The sequence below is a fragment of the Gadus chalcogrammus genome, chromosome 14 (genome assembly GCF_026213295.1).
Source record: "Gadus chalcogrammus isolate NIFS_2021 chromosome 14, NIFS_Gcha_1.0, whole genome shotgun sequence".
Lineage (NCBI taxonomy): Eukaryota > Metazoa > Chordata > Actinopteri > Gadiformes > Gadidae > Gadus > Gadus chalcogrammus.
The window spans coordinates 14,428,513-14,440,112 of NC_079425.1; positions in this window are offsets into that span (position 1 = coordinate 14,428,513).

The following is an 11,600-nucleotide window of genomic DNA, read 5'->3' on the forward strand; positions in this document are numbered from 1 at the left end:
TTTATGTTGGGGATCATGGCATGAGGTCAAACCGTGTTGATGCAGTAGTGAACGTCATCGCTGAAGGTGCCTTAACTTGCGGCAAAAGACATGCTGCCTAGGTGATCCACTCCCCTGATCTTTTGGTGAGGTGGATCTTTAAAAATCGTAAGCCTCACGTTTTGAACCAAGTTTTAACATGATGTCACTATTAGAGTAAAAGAGGTGCAAGTTGTTATCACTCAACTGGGTATTAATTTTTCACTATAAGCTAGCCCTTTCCTGACATCTAATTGAGATACGGATTAGGTAAAAATGGCCCCCTGAAATTACATTAAAGTGACGAAAAACAGAAAAGCCATTCTCCATTTCCAGCCTAAAGTGCAGACCCTATCAGGATACATCTGTTCAACAGAAAAACAGTGAAAAAGGGTTTGGTTATTGGACTGTGTTGTAGCTGCTGAGTGAAGTGCTGTTTGATTAAAGGGGTCAAGACCTCAACCCATAGGAACCGAGTCTAATCGAGACAGCTAATCCTGGTCCATAAGTTTATGTATCTCGGAGTTCCTGCTGTCTCAGGAAATAAACGTATTAGAAAGTGGATCGGAACGGGCTAAACAATGACGAATATTGCCAGACCTTTCAATAGACCTGGGATATATGGACAAAATACTGTATGCTGGTGATTTTTCAAGATGTGTTGGTGCTGGTACTTTCGATTGTGTTGTACATAACACAAATAGCTATTGTCTCAAACGGTTGCACTCTAATTCCACGTTTTTTGTCCTGCAATACTTGCAATGTGTAACCCATTTTGTATTTCTTGAATAAAAATAGAAGAAACTTCATATTCCTTTGCTAGCTGAGCTAAATGGTTGCGATGGCGAGGCGGCTGTTTTTTCTTTTTCATCGGACGAGATAGTGGCACCCGGAGGGATCCCTGCTAGGGGCCAGTTGCCGAGCACTGCAAGCGAACACTGGAATTAATTTCATATTCCCAGCGAGCTTCTGCCTATCACACAAAATGATAACCACGACCTTGACAACCGCTAACACACACCAGCGCCACCGAATCCGGTGTGCAGCGCACATAGATAAAAGGGTAACCATAGAGTTTACATTGTGGCCACAACACACAGTGTGTGCATCAAAAGATTCACACAATGTTCTTTTCTTTCAGCTTGGGCCTTTTAAAAGTTCCACTCATTCCCTTAGAAAATAGTCCTACAGGCGTCCAACGTAAGAGAAGATTTTCTCTGGTATATCATCTACGAAACTTGGTCCTGATAAAGTTTAGGCTCAATAATCATCTTAGCAATCCAACAGCTAACCAACCGAGTATATAACTGTACACCAACACTGTCGATCCATTCAGTCTCTACAGATTAAATAGTGTGTACACACACACCTCTTTTTACACTGGATATAAATATATTTACACATTTTTAGGGCTCCTTCGAAAAACACATGAACCCTATTGTATTCTTGAGTATTATCAAGGTTATTTTATTTGTTTGAAGTTCGCATGGCCAAACTGAGGCCTTTCTCCAATGCAGGCCGAGTCTTGAAAGTGGTACACACATAATTTCTCAAAAGTCAGTTTTGATGGTGGATTTGACCAAGTATAATTTAGAAACATGGTTGGCGTTTATTCGTATGTTTAATACGAATAAACCAGTTTATAAGGCATGCAAATGCCATTTTACTATACCTACTAAGCTCCCAATATCTGCCACGTATGGAAGACTGTTCCTTCTCAAATTATAGTGTAATTTGTCAATCTGCCCTACATAGCAAGTATTGTAGTGGATTGGGGTTGGCCACATGAACATGGGGTCGCTGGTCCGAGTCCGACCTCGACCAGCCATACTGTGAGACATTGAATGAAATCAAATAATGTATACATTCATTAGGTCACCATACTCGTCATACTGTAGGACCCTTCATTGTTGCTTTCAACTATATTTACATATATAGTATATGCTTTTTCTGCTGCAGCATATATATATTTTATTTATATATAGATATAGATATATATTTTATATACTTATGTTCTCTCTCTCTCTCTATATATATATATTTATATACATAGATATATATTTGCTTCAGCAGAAAATGCTTCTGTCGCTCTTGTTATTCTTAAGGGCAGTCGGAGTGAAAAAAGACTGTTGATGTTGTCTCCTCTCCTCCTCCACCCCCTGCCCCCAGATCAGCTGATAACACTCTAGAACAGGAGCTGCAGGGAACCCTCTGACCCCATCTCTATATCACCACACCTTATCTCTCTCCTTCGCTCCCATGTCCTCCTCCTCCTCCCTTCACCCCTCCCCCTGTCCCCCATCCATCCTCCTCTTCCCCACTCTTCCTATCTCTTATTTTTCTGTTTAGCTTCCTCCCTCTCTCCCCTGACTCTCTCTATGGGTGTCTATCTCTCTCTCTTGCTGTATTTCTTTACCCAAACGCGATCCATCAACAAACCCAAACCCACTCCACGGTTCTTTGTTCAATGGTTGCCTGTGTAAATACTGCCGCAACCACCACTCAGTTTGGTTCGAGGCAGCGTAGGCTCTGCCAAGGCTCCATCAGATTCACCACAACTTGGAATTCAGATCAGACACCAGTCGTTTCAAAAGCTATTGCAGAATTCGATGTCAAATCCATCCAACAATAAGTGCTCATCATAGGAGGCATTACGTCTATGATTGTTTAATTATTTAACTATCTATCTGTCTGTCTGTCTGTCTCTCTGTTTATCTCTCACTCGATATATCTATGTCTAGAGAGAGAGAGAGAGAGAGAGAGAGAGAGAGAGAGAGAGAGAGAGAGAGAGAGAGAGAGAGAGAGAGAGAGAGAGAGAGAGAGAGAGAGAGAGAGTGCGCGCAAGGGAGGGGGATGGAGGGGATTGAGGAGGGAGATAAAGAGTGAGAGGAGAGACTGGAGGAGGAGCAGAAGTCAAGGGAGAAAACTCATCTTAGAGACATAGAGACATAGAGACATAGAGAGCGAGAGAGAGAGTTAACAGAGTCAGGTCATTTCTGGGCCCAGCCAGGCCCAGCCGGACGGTCCTGGTTTCGGCCCAGGCAGTGGCTGAGGGGAGAGTGAGCGGTTACTCTGTTGTCTGTGACACATACTAATAGAGGCACTGAGCGGCACTGAGGCGTAGCGGGGTCGCCAGGGAGAGAGCTCCGGACCTGAGAGGGGTGTCAGCGGAGACATCATGCTGGCAGGAAGGTTCTGCTGTGGTTCTCCCTATTTATGCAGAGCCCCGAGAGAACCCAGGGGAGGGCAGGGGAGAGAGAGAGAGAGAGAGAGAGAGAGAGAGAGAGAGAGAGAGAGAGAGAGAGAGAGAGAGAGAGAGAGAGAGGAGAGAGAGAGAGAGAGAGAGAGAGAGAGAGAGAGAGAGAGAGAGAGAGAGAGAGAGAGAGAGAGAGAGAGAGAGAGAGAGAGAGGGAAAGGGAGTCATCTTGATTTATTGGAAAAGCTGCCCAATCCTCTGGGTGGGCAGGATTGACTGCTGTAGATATTAAATAAATGTATGTTGCTGCTCTTCAGCTGTGAATAACGGCAACCGGCTAAGTCTAGGGTAAGGGTTGCTGGTGTTAGCTTTAGGCGGAGGATTAAATGTAATTGTCACGACTCATTTATGAAAGGCAATCAGACATTAATAAGCCGAGAAAACCCAGAGATGGAGAATCAGAGGTGTTGAGCTAGGATTATTGTAAAAGCATCTCTTATCCAGGTAATTTCTGACGGACATTGAGTGCTTGCAAGTTAGCCTTCAGGCAGGAACATCACGTAGCGCTTTAGTAACATAATTCAGCTCCTGCATTGGTGAACAAGCAAGCAAGTGTAAGGGACTGTGACTCTGTGTCAACAGACGCCAAACAGTGAAACAAACATGGATAGTGGCCTGGTTTGTTTGAGTGTATCACACAAGGTTTAGGGAAGGTCGCACATAAAGTGGATCTGCTCCCTTGGTGGAGAGGACGGTTTAGATTCCTTTTAAAGTGCTGCACGTTCATTCATTAGCTCCTTTTGGGGTTCGGCCCGTTTAATTGGCAAACTCTTAAGGGAGTGTAAATTGAAAAGCGAGATTTAATTTCATAAGACTATTTCCAAAGGGATTCCTCTGTCTCACATGCCCTCAGCCTATTACTTGTCTTGGATAAAGCAATTACAACGCAGCACTGGTAAGGACCCGGCTTTGCTGAGTGTGTAAGCAGCCGGCTCTGATCCCATGCAATGCAGTACACCCTCCTGCTTTCACAGATCAGACTTTGAAGAGTTTTATCGATAGGGAGGGTTGCTGAAAAGGGATCGTATTCGCAGCTGATGTACTTTTATTTTCTAGTTGTGTTGCTGTTAACACTGGAATACATTGAAGATACAAAGATGGGATGCACCAGAGTCACCCACATTCACACACACACACACACACACGCACACACATACTCACACACAAACACATACAATTATAATGCATTTATTATGTACTGATTACCTGTTAACTGAAGAGACACATTTTTTTTAACATTAAGCACCCAATTTCCAATCTAACACCTTTTGATGAAATTTTTTATGGATTTCTTGTGATTCACAATTGGTATTCTCACCTAGTACGTCCTTATGCTGGATAACTAATTGTATGTATAGTAAGTCAACCTCATCTGTGCTCAGAACTGATTATCAGCATTAAAATATAGAACAATAGAACAAAGAAGCTTATTTCTGGTTATTGCACAATATCCCAAAGTTTCCCCAGTTACACAGATACAAACACACAAATATACGCACAAACGCACGGATATACGCAGACACCAAAAGACAGAAACACACACACACATACACACAGACACCACACACATACACACAGACACAGACACGCACATGCACACACACAGAGCATACATACACACACACACACACACACACACATACGCCACACACACACACAAACTCACACATACACTTGCACACTTGCACACACACACACGCACACACACAAACACACACACCAGTTGCTAACAGGCTGCCACATAAACCCATGTCAGCGGAAAGCATTCTGTTACTCTGCAGAGGATCTGTTGAAAGAATAAACTCACACATACACTAAAACAGCCCTGCTCCGGTTGAGCTGACAGGCAAGAGAGAGTTGTTACCGCGCCAATAACACGCGCACGTGTGCCATGAAGCACACGAAGCACACGAGAAATCCATATAAATAGCTTGTTTAAAGGAGAGGTGCGCATAGAGTTTAGTAGCAAAGCGGGCAGAATATACACAGATTGAATATTTCCTCTTTAGCCTCAAAATTATAATCCTCTATTGATACTTTAGGACGTGTTCTTGCTGAGTGATGATCGTCTGCGTCAGATGAGGCAAATTTCGAGAGACCATGGCGATGGTTACCCGCCTCTTCTTTCTGATATATTTCTGCAGACTGCTGACTGACATTTTATGGCCCTCGTGAGTCAGCAGATCTTTGTGCATTCATCAAGGGGATAAGAGAGAGAGAGAGTATGAATTGCCTGATTAAGTCTGATGACAGTTTTTTTTTTTTTTTTCAAATGCGGTAGCACCGCCCACAGAGAAACTATCAGTTACTGACCGCGGTAACATTATTTATTATTATAGCTTTGTTTTTAGTTCCACTGCAGTTGGATTTGATTTAACAGCACATAGACGAGTGTCCAACAGGAAGGTTCTGCGTTTCAAACCCCAAGTCCACAATCTCCATATCTGTAATCATCCTTGCGCAAGATGCCCCAACAGTACCTTCTCCTAAATTAAATGTGCAAAACTATTTTTTTATGTTGTTTTGGATACAATATCTTTCTAAAGTCTAATTGAATACATATGATGATGACAATATTTTAATAATAATAATAATATTAATAATTTGAATTATTAGTATTACTATTAGTATCATTATTATATTATCATTGACATGCTTGGATTCACTAAATAAGGTTAGGAACATTGTGTTGCTTGTATCCAAGACGAGTTTGTGTGAATTTCATATAGATGTCATATAAATGTTCCCTCAGCCCTTAGTGAGGGAAATCCAACATGAGAATCTGTTTTTGCATTGACTGCGCATGGCCCTCGTACAGCCCCCTGGGGGAGACCATCTAGATTTTGGACAACTTCCTGATTATTTCTGACCTATCAGGGCATCTCTTCCCTGATTGGATCTGGGAATCCTTCTTTCCTGCCAATCACAGGTGTATGAATGCAACACTCCTCAATGGCACAGAAATATAGGGAGGGAGTGAAAAGAGAGGGAGAGAAAGTTTTTTTCAGTTGTTAAATTTGAAGATCTTGAAATGTTTGCTCATTACTTTGTGTCTACATTAGGTTTTAGGAGCAGGTAGGGGTTAGGACATCTTACTCAAACATGCCTCCAAGTACGCGGTAGACTTAAGTGAACCAACACAGAACCTTTCAGCTGGGAATCAAAAACCTAACCACTGCACTATCCTGCCGATATTAACATGACAAAAACAAAACATTCTTACTAGGTAATGACACAGCATCGCACCTCAGGGAAGGTACATGGAGATGAATTGATGGAGTTTCGACGAGGAAAAATGTTTGTGTCTCTTGATCATTTTTAATCACTCTATATTTATACACCTCAAAACAGCTTTTTTGGTGATTGCATCACCATTCAGAAAAACCACCCCAAACCCACAGTAAATAAGTATTGCAATGTGTTGGCATTGCTTATTTAAAATGCACACTAAGACAAAATAGAATAAATCAAACATAAAACCAATCATAATTCTACTGATGCATGATCTACTTTCAAAGTAGAAAACTTTCACTGTCTTCAATCTAAACCTTCTCCCCATCCTTTCTCGTATATTTCATCCCGCCCTAAGTTACATGAACGAATAGATAGCACTTTAGCATATTTTCTACTTCCTTATTCTGCTCAGGGTTCTCGGGGTCAGGGGTGGGGAGATGAGGTCACCCCCATCTATAATGTATGTTTGAAAATATAAAATATAGCATATATAATAGGACATGATGTAACTTCTTCAATTAACTGGCCAGCATTCAAGGCTGCAGGGGAGGCTCTGGTCTTGGCTGCTCCGGTTTAAACTGGATCAAACATTCAGACCTGAGGGTTTTTAATGTGAATCCAAAACCTAGAATGTCAGATAAATGGATTAAAAATTGGCTAAAATGTCAATGTTTGGGAAGTAGAATAGATTTTCTTCATCATTAGAAACTACAATGGAACAAACAGGGAGAGTGAAATAGGAGGTTGTGACGGCTGTTTGAATACAAATGAGCTTAATGTAGGCTAAAATGATTTATTAATATTCTACAGGGTCTGGGCGTTTTTAGCATTATTCATTTCTAGAACTGTTCCATTTCCTGGCTAACCCCCTGGGCAGCTCTGCTTGGGGGGGCAGGTGTGACTCCAGTCCAGAGCTAATGCTATGAGACTTTGTGTCGTGTAGAATGACTGCTGTTATTTTAGGTTGACGCAAGACATTCACCTATTCCATAAATGTTTTGCTTCCTTCATGTTTGTGATACTCCCAAACATGTATGACTAATATCTGAAACAAATCGTCCCTCTTTTCAACAAGCTATTGAGTTTAGGAAGCAAACAACAAAAAATAGGCGAATATCAAACATCGAACCAAAAGGACCGCAGCCAATGGGGATGAATGCAGAGCACGTGCTGTTCCTTTGTTTAGGATTGTGAGGGTTTGGACGTCTCCCAGAATAATGATTTAGGGGGTTGTTAGGCATGAGCATGGCTTGGATGCCTTTCAATAGGCTACGGAAAGTATACTTAAAGTATTAGAGGAAAGTGAAGTACGGGACATTGGTGAAAATAGATGTCAAGCTCGGCCTATGAGTGCAAGGGATTTGTAAGTATTATGACTTGAAAGGCTTTAGAAAGTGGTGGTTGTCGTGTGTTAAGAGTGTTGCTCTAACAATGGGAGCAGGCTGGCAGAGATATTTACTAACTAACTATTTACATATTTACTAAATTTGATATTGACAACTTGAATTAGTAAAAAATAAAGCATGAAAACACATAACATTTGATTGAGACATGTTTGGCTTGTGTAACAAGTCAAACAAGTAGGCTATCATTTTTTAAGATCCCTTATCGTGGAGGTGGTCATATCTTTTGACAACATTGATCGTTTCTTCTGAATATATGTTCCTGTGAATTGATATTATATTATTGTAATAAGATATTGGTTTATTTTCAAGGAATAATGATGCCACCTTTATCCAAATAAATACACTGAATGGATATTACTACAAAATAAGGGTATTCCTTTAAAAGGTCTTTACTAGAATGTATTCCTAACAATATGATGTTCATTAGGTAATCTAAATGTTTATCTTTTTATAACCCAAACTTATTTAATGGAAAAAATGTGAGCCCAATAGAAGTACTTCTATTGTTTGTCTGTGTTGATTATTGTATTAAAACAGCATCGCCATAAGAAGCAGTGAGGGAAAGCAAACAAACATCTCAAAGGTTTTAGTTTTTTTATAAAATCTTTTATTTTCTTGTCTCTTTATTCTCTGTGTACAAGAATGAGTAACAAAAGCCAAATGAGCAATCCATTGAAGTCTTTTAAAAAACAGTAAGGCATGTCTGCTTGAACTGTCAACTCTACTTCTGTCAAGCTAAGCAGAGAGCGTTCCCACGACAACACTTCCAAACACGCCGCAGGTTTGGTCGCATTCTGCGTCACAACAACAGAGCTACACTCAGAGCGAGGGGCAAAGCAAACAATCAAAATTGATCTAAAAAATAATTTGCATAACACTTTTCCTTCTGTCAGCCAGAAAAGTCTCTCCAAGACACCTAGGATGCTTGTGATTCATTTCTTCTGTGTCATCACACCAGAAGAGAAGCTTAAGAGTGGTGGTGGTGTGGAGAGGAAACTATTATAGATATCCACGGTGAACGGTGAACATCTACGCCTGCCAGAAACTGATAGCCTTGTGCACATCAACATCCCCCACAACCAGCCAGGGAGAACCTCCTTTTGTAAGAACGCAGAAAATATACTTTTATTCATCCTCAAATAAGCCCTTTGGAATCATGGGATGTGTTACATGAGGTCTGCCTCTTTACCTTCTCCATAAAAACGGGTTTTATTTTAGACAGGAGCCGCCTGCCCTTCTCACTCTCCCACTCACTGCGGCTGTTAGCTGCTCTAGAGCTGTGAACTAGGTCTCCTCAGGGTGCACTCAACCTTTTCATGTCCTCCTGCTCCTCCCCGACTCCTCTTCACCTCCTCATCCTCCTCCTCTATGACTCCTCTCCTCCTCACCATCACCACTGGTGGTCTGAAGGGCTCAGGGTCCAAAAAGGCCCTGGAACAAGAGAGAGAGAGACTCTTCCTGCTTGCCCCAGACAGGAACATAGCTTCCTAACATTTCACTTCCTAACTGTTGGAGTTCAACAGTTTCACAAATTGATGCATGGCTTGATTGGACTTAATTGATGAATGCCTTTTAACATGCCGTAATTGTACTTAATGAATAAAATATCATTTTTTATTTTGTTAACTGTTATCCAATGAATTCAATATTGCCAAAATGGAACATACATATTTCTACTTTATTCCATTGACAAAGATTTGGATATAATTCTACCAATATTCGGAAACACTTTTTGCCAACTTTCTTTGAGTGCAAAGTGTTCTTGCCAATCGAGTTGTCACTGCTTCCCAATGATGTCCCTGCCCGTTCTCTCGTAAATTATAAATTCACTCTCAAAAATCATAGCATTGCATCGCCAAGTTGGATGGCGAAAAAGCAATTTATGTCTAAGAAACCAATTGAAGTGTAGAAAACCAATTTGAGTGTATACCATGGTCCATTTCTTTGCTATTAATTAAAATAGCTGACTGAAGATACATTCTAGTCCATCATGACATGGTAAAATATAATGTATCAAGAGAAAACAAAGCAGTAACATTTATAAACTCATTGATCTTTTGAAAAAAAAATATGATTGATTATTAGGATGGAAATACATAGGATTAGGGTTTTGGACCAAAAATAGACAAAAGATAAAAATACAAAAAAAATAAATAAATGTATATATATATAGTGAGAGTCAAGTAAAATACAATTGTGAAGGCTGCCATTAATTAATTAAAAGGTCAGTAAATTAATTAAAAACTAAACAAATATGAATTATTCTTTATCCTATGGGGTAGATGGTAATATATGTTGTAGAAGATTGACCCTGCAAAAATAATCAGCGCAAAATGACTTTTCTTTGTAAAGTATATAAAATAAAATCAAGTGTGCAATTACAGAAGAGCGCAAGGAATTCCCTCTGTCTGGGTCAGATGGACACAGAGGCTTGCAGTAATCCAGCCACAAGGGAGACCATTTAAGCGGCTGGGATATTTTTCTCAAAAATAACCAATATTATCATGCTACCACGCAATCGACAGACACATACATAAACACCCACACGCGTGCTCGCACACACACACACACACACACACACACACACACACACACACACACACACACACACACACACACACACACACACACACACACACACACACACACACACACACAGTATAAAACATACTCTGTTCTGTCGGAGGGACAAGCATCTTTTTTCAAAACAGGGAAACGTCAAGAAAAAACCAAACCAAAGTATAAGGTCATTCACGTTAAAGACCGTTGATGTATTTGAACTTCTAGATTGCGGAGAACTCAACCCTCTTCTAGAAGCGCCGACCTGGGCGCTGGTGCCAAGTGTTCTTTGGGAGATGAAGGAGATAGAGGAGGGCTACCCTGCGACGCATAGACCAATCCGTAGATCCCTAGAGGTTCCTGGAGGTCCCCATAGTTTCCTATAGATTCCTAGAGGTTCCTGAAGGTCACTAAGGGATCCTATAGATGCCTAGAGGTCCCTTTAGGTTCCTATAGAGTCCTAGATGTTGCTGGAGGTCCTTCAAGGTTCCTGTAGGTCGCTTTGGGTTCCTATAGCTTCCTAGAGGTTCCTGGAGCTCCCTATGGTTTCCTATAGATTCTTCGAGGTCCCTATAGGTTACTATAGATTATTAGAGGTTCCTGGTGCCTGGTGGTCCCTAGAGATCTCTATAGATCCCTAGAGGTTCACGCCGGTTCCTGGTGGTTCCGGAAGTTCTAAAGGTCCGACGACAGAACCCCACCAAGCCCCCGAACCTTTGCATTCGGGAAAAAACACAGCTGTCTTAAGAGTACACACAAGTTGGTCTGGCGGCGGTCGCTGGTAACCCGCTGGTACTATCTCCATAGCGACCGTGCGACAGGGGGCGAGCATGCGACGAGGAGGGGGAGTCCGGTGGTGATGAGCAGCAGGAGGGGGGCGGGGCCGTGTGCCGCAGAGCGCCCCGCCGGCGCCGCTGCCCGCTCGTCGCTGCGGTCGGCCCGGACGACCGGCGCCTCAGAGCCCGCCGGGGGGAGGGTCTCCGTGGGGGTCGGGACGCAGCCATCTGCCGCACAGCCGTTACCACTGCTGGAGCCGCTGCCCTCGTCACCTGGCAGAGGGGGGGGGGGGGGGACACAAACACAATGACATTAACCAGAACCAAGACGGTCAACAACAGTGCTCTCAA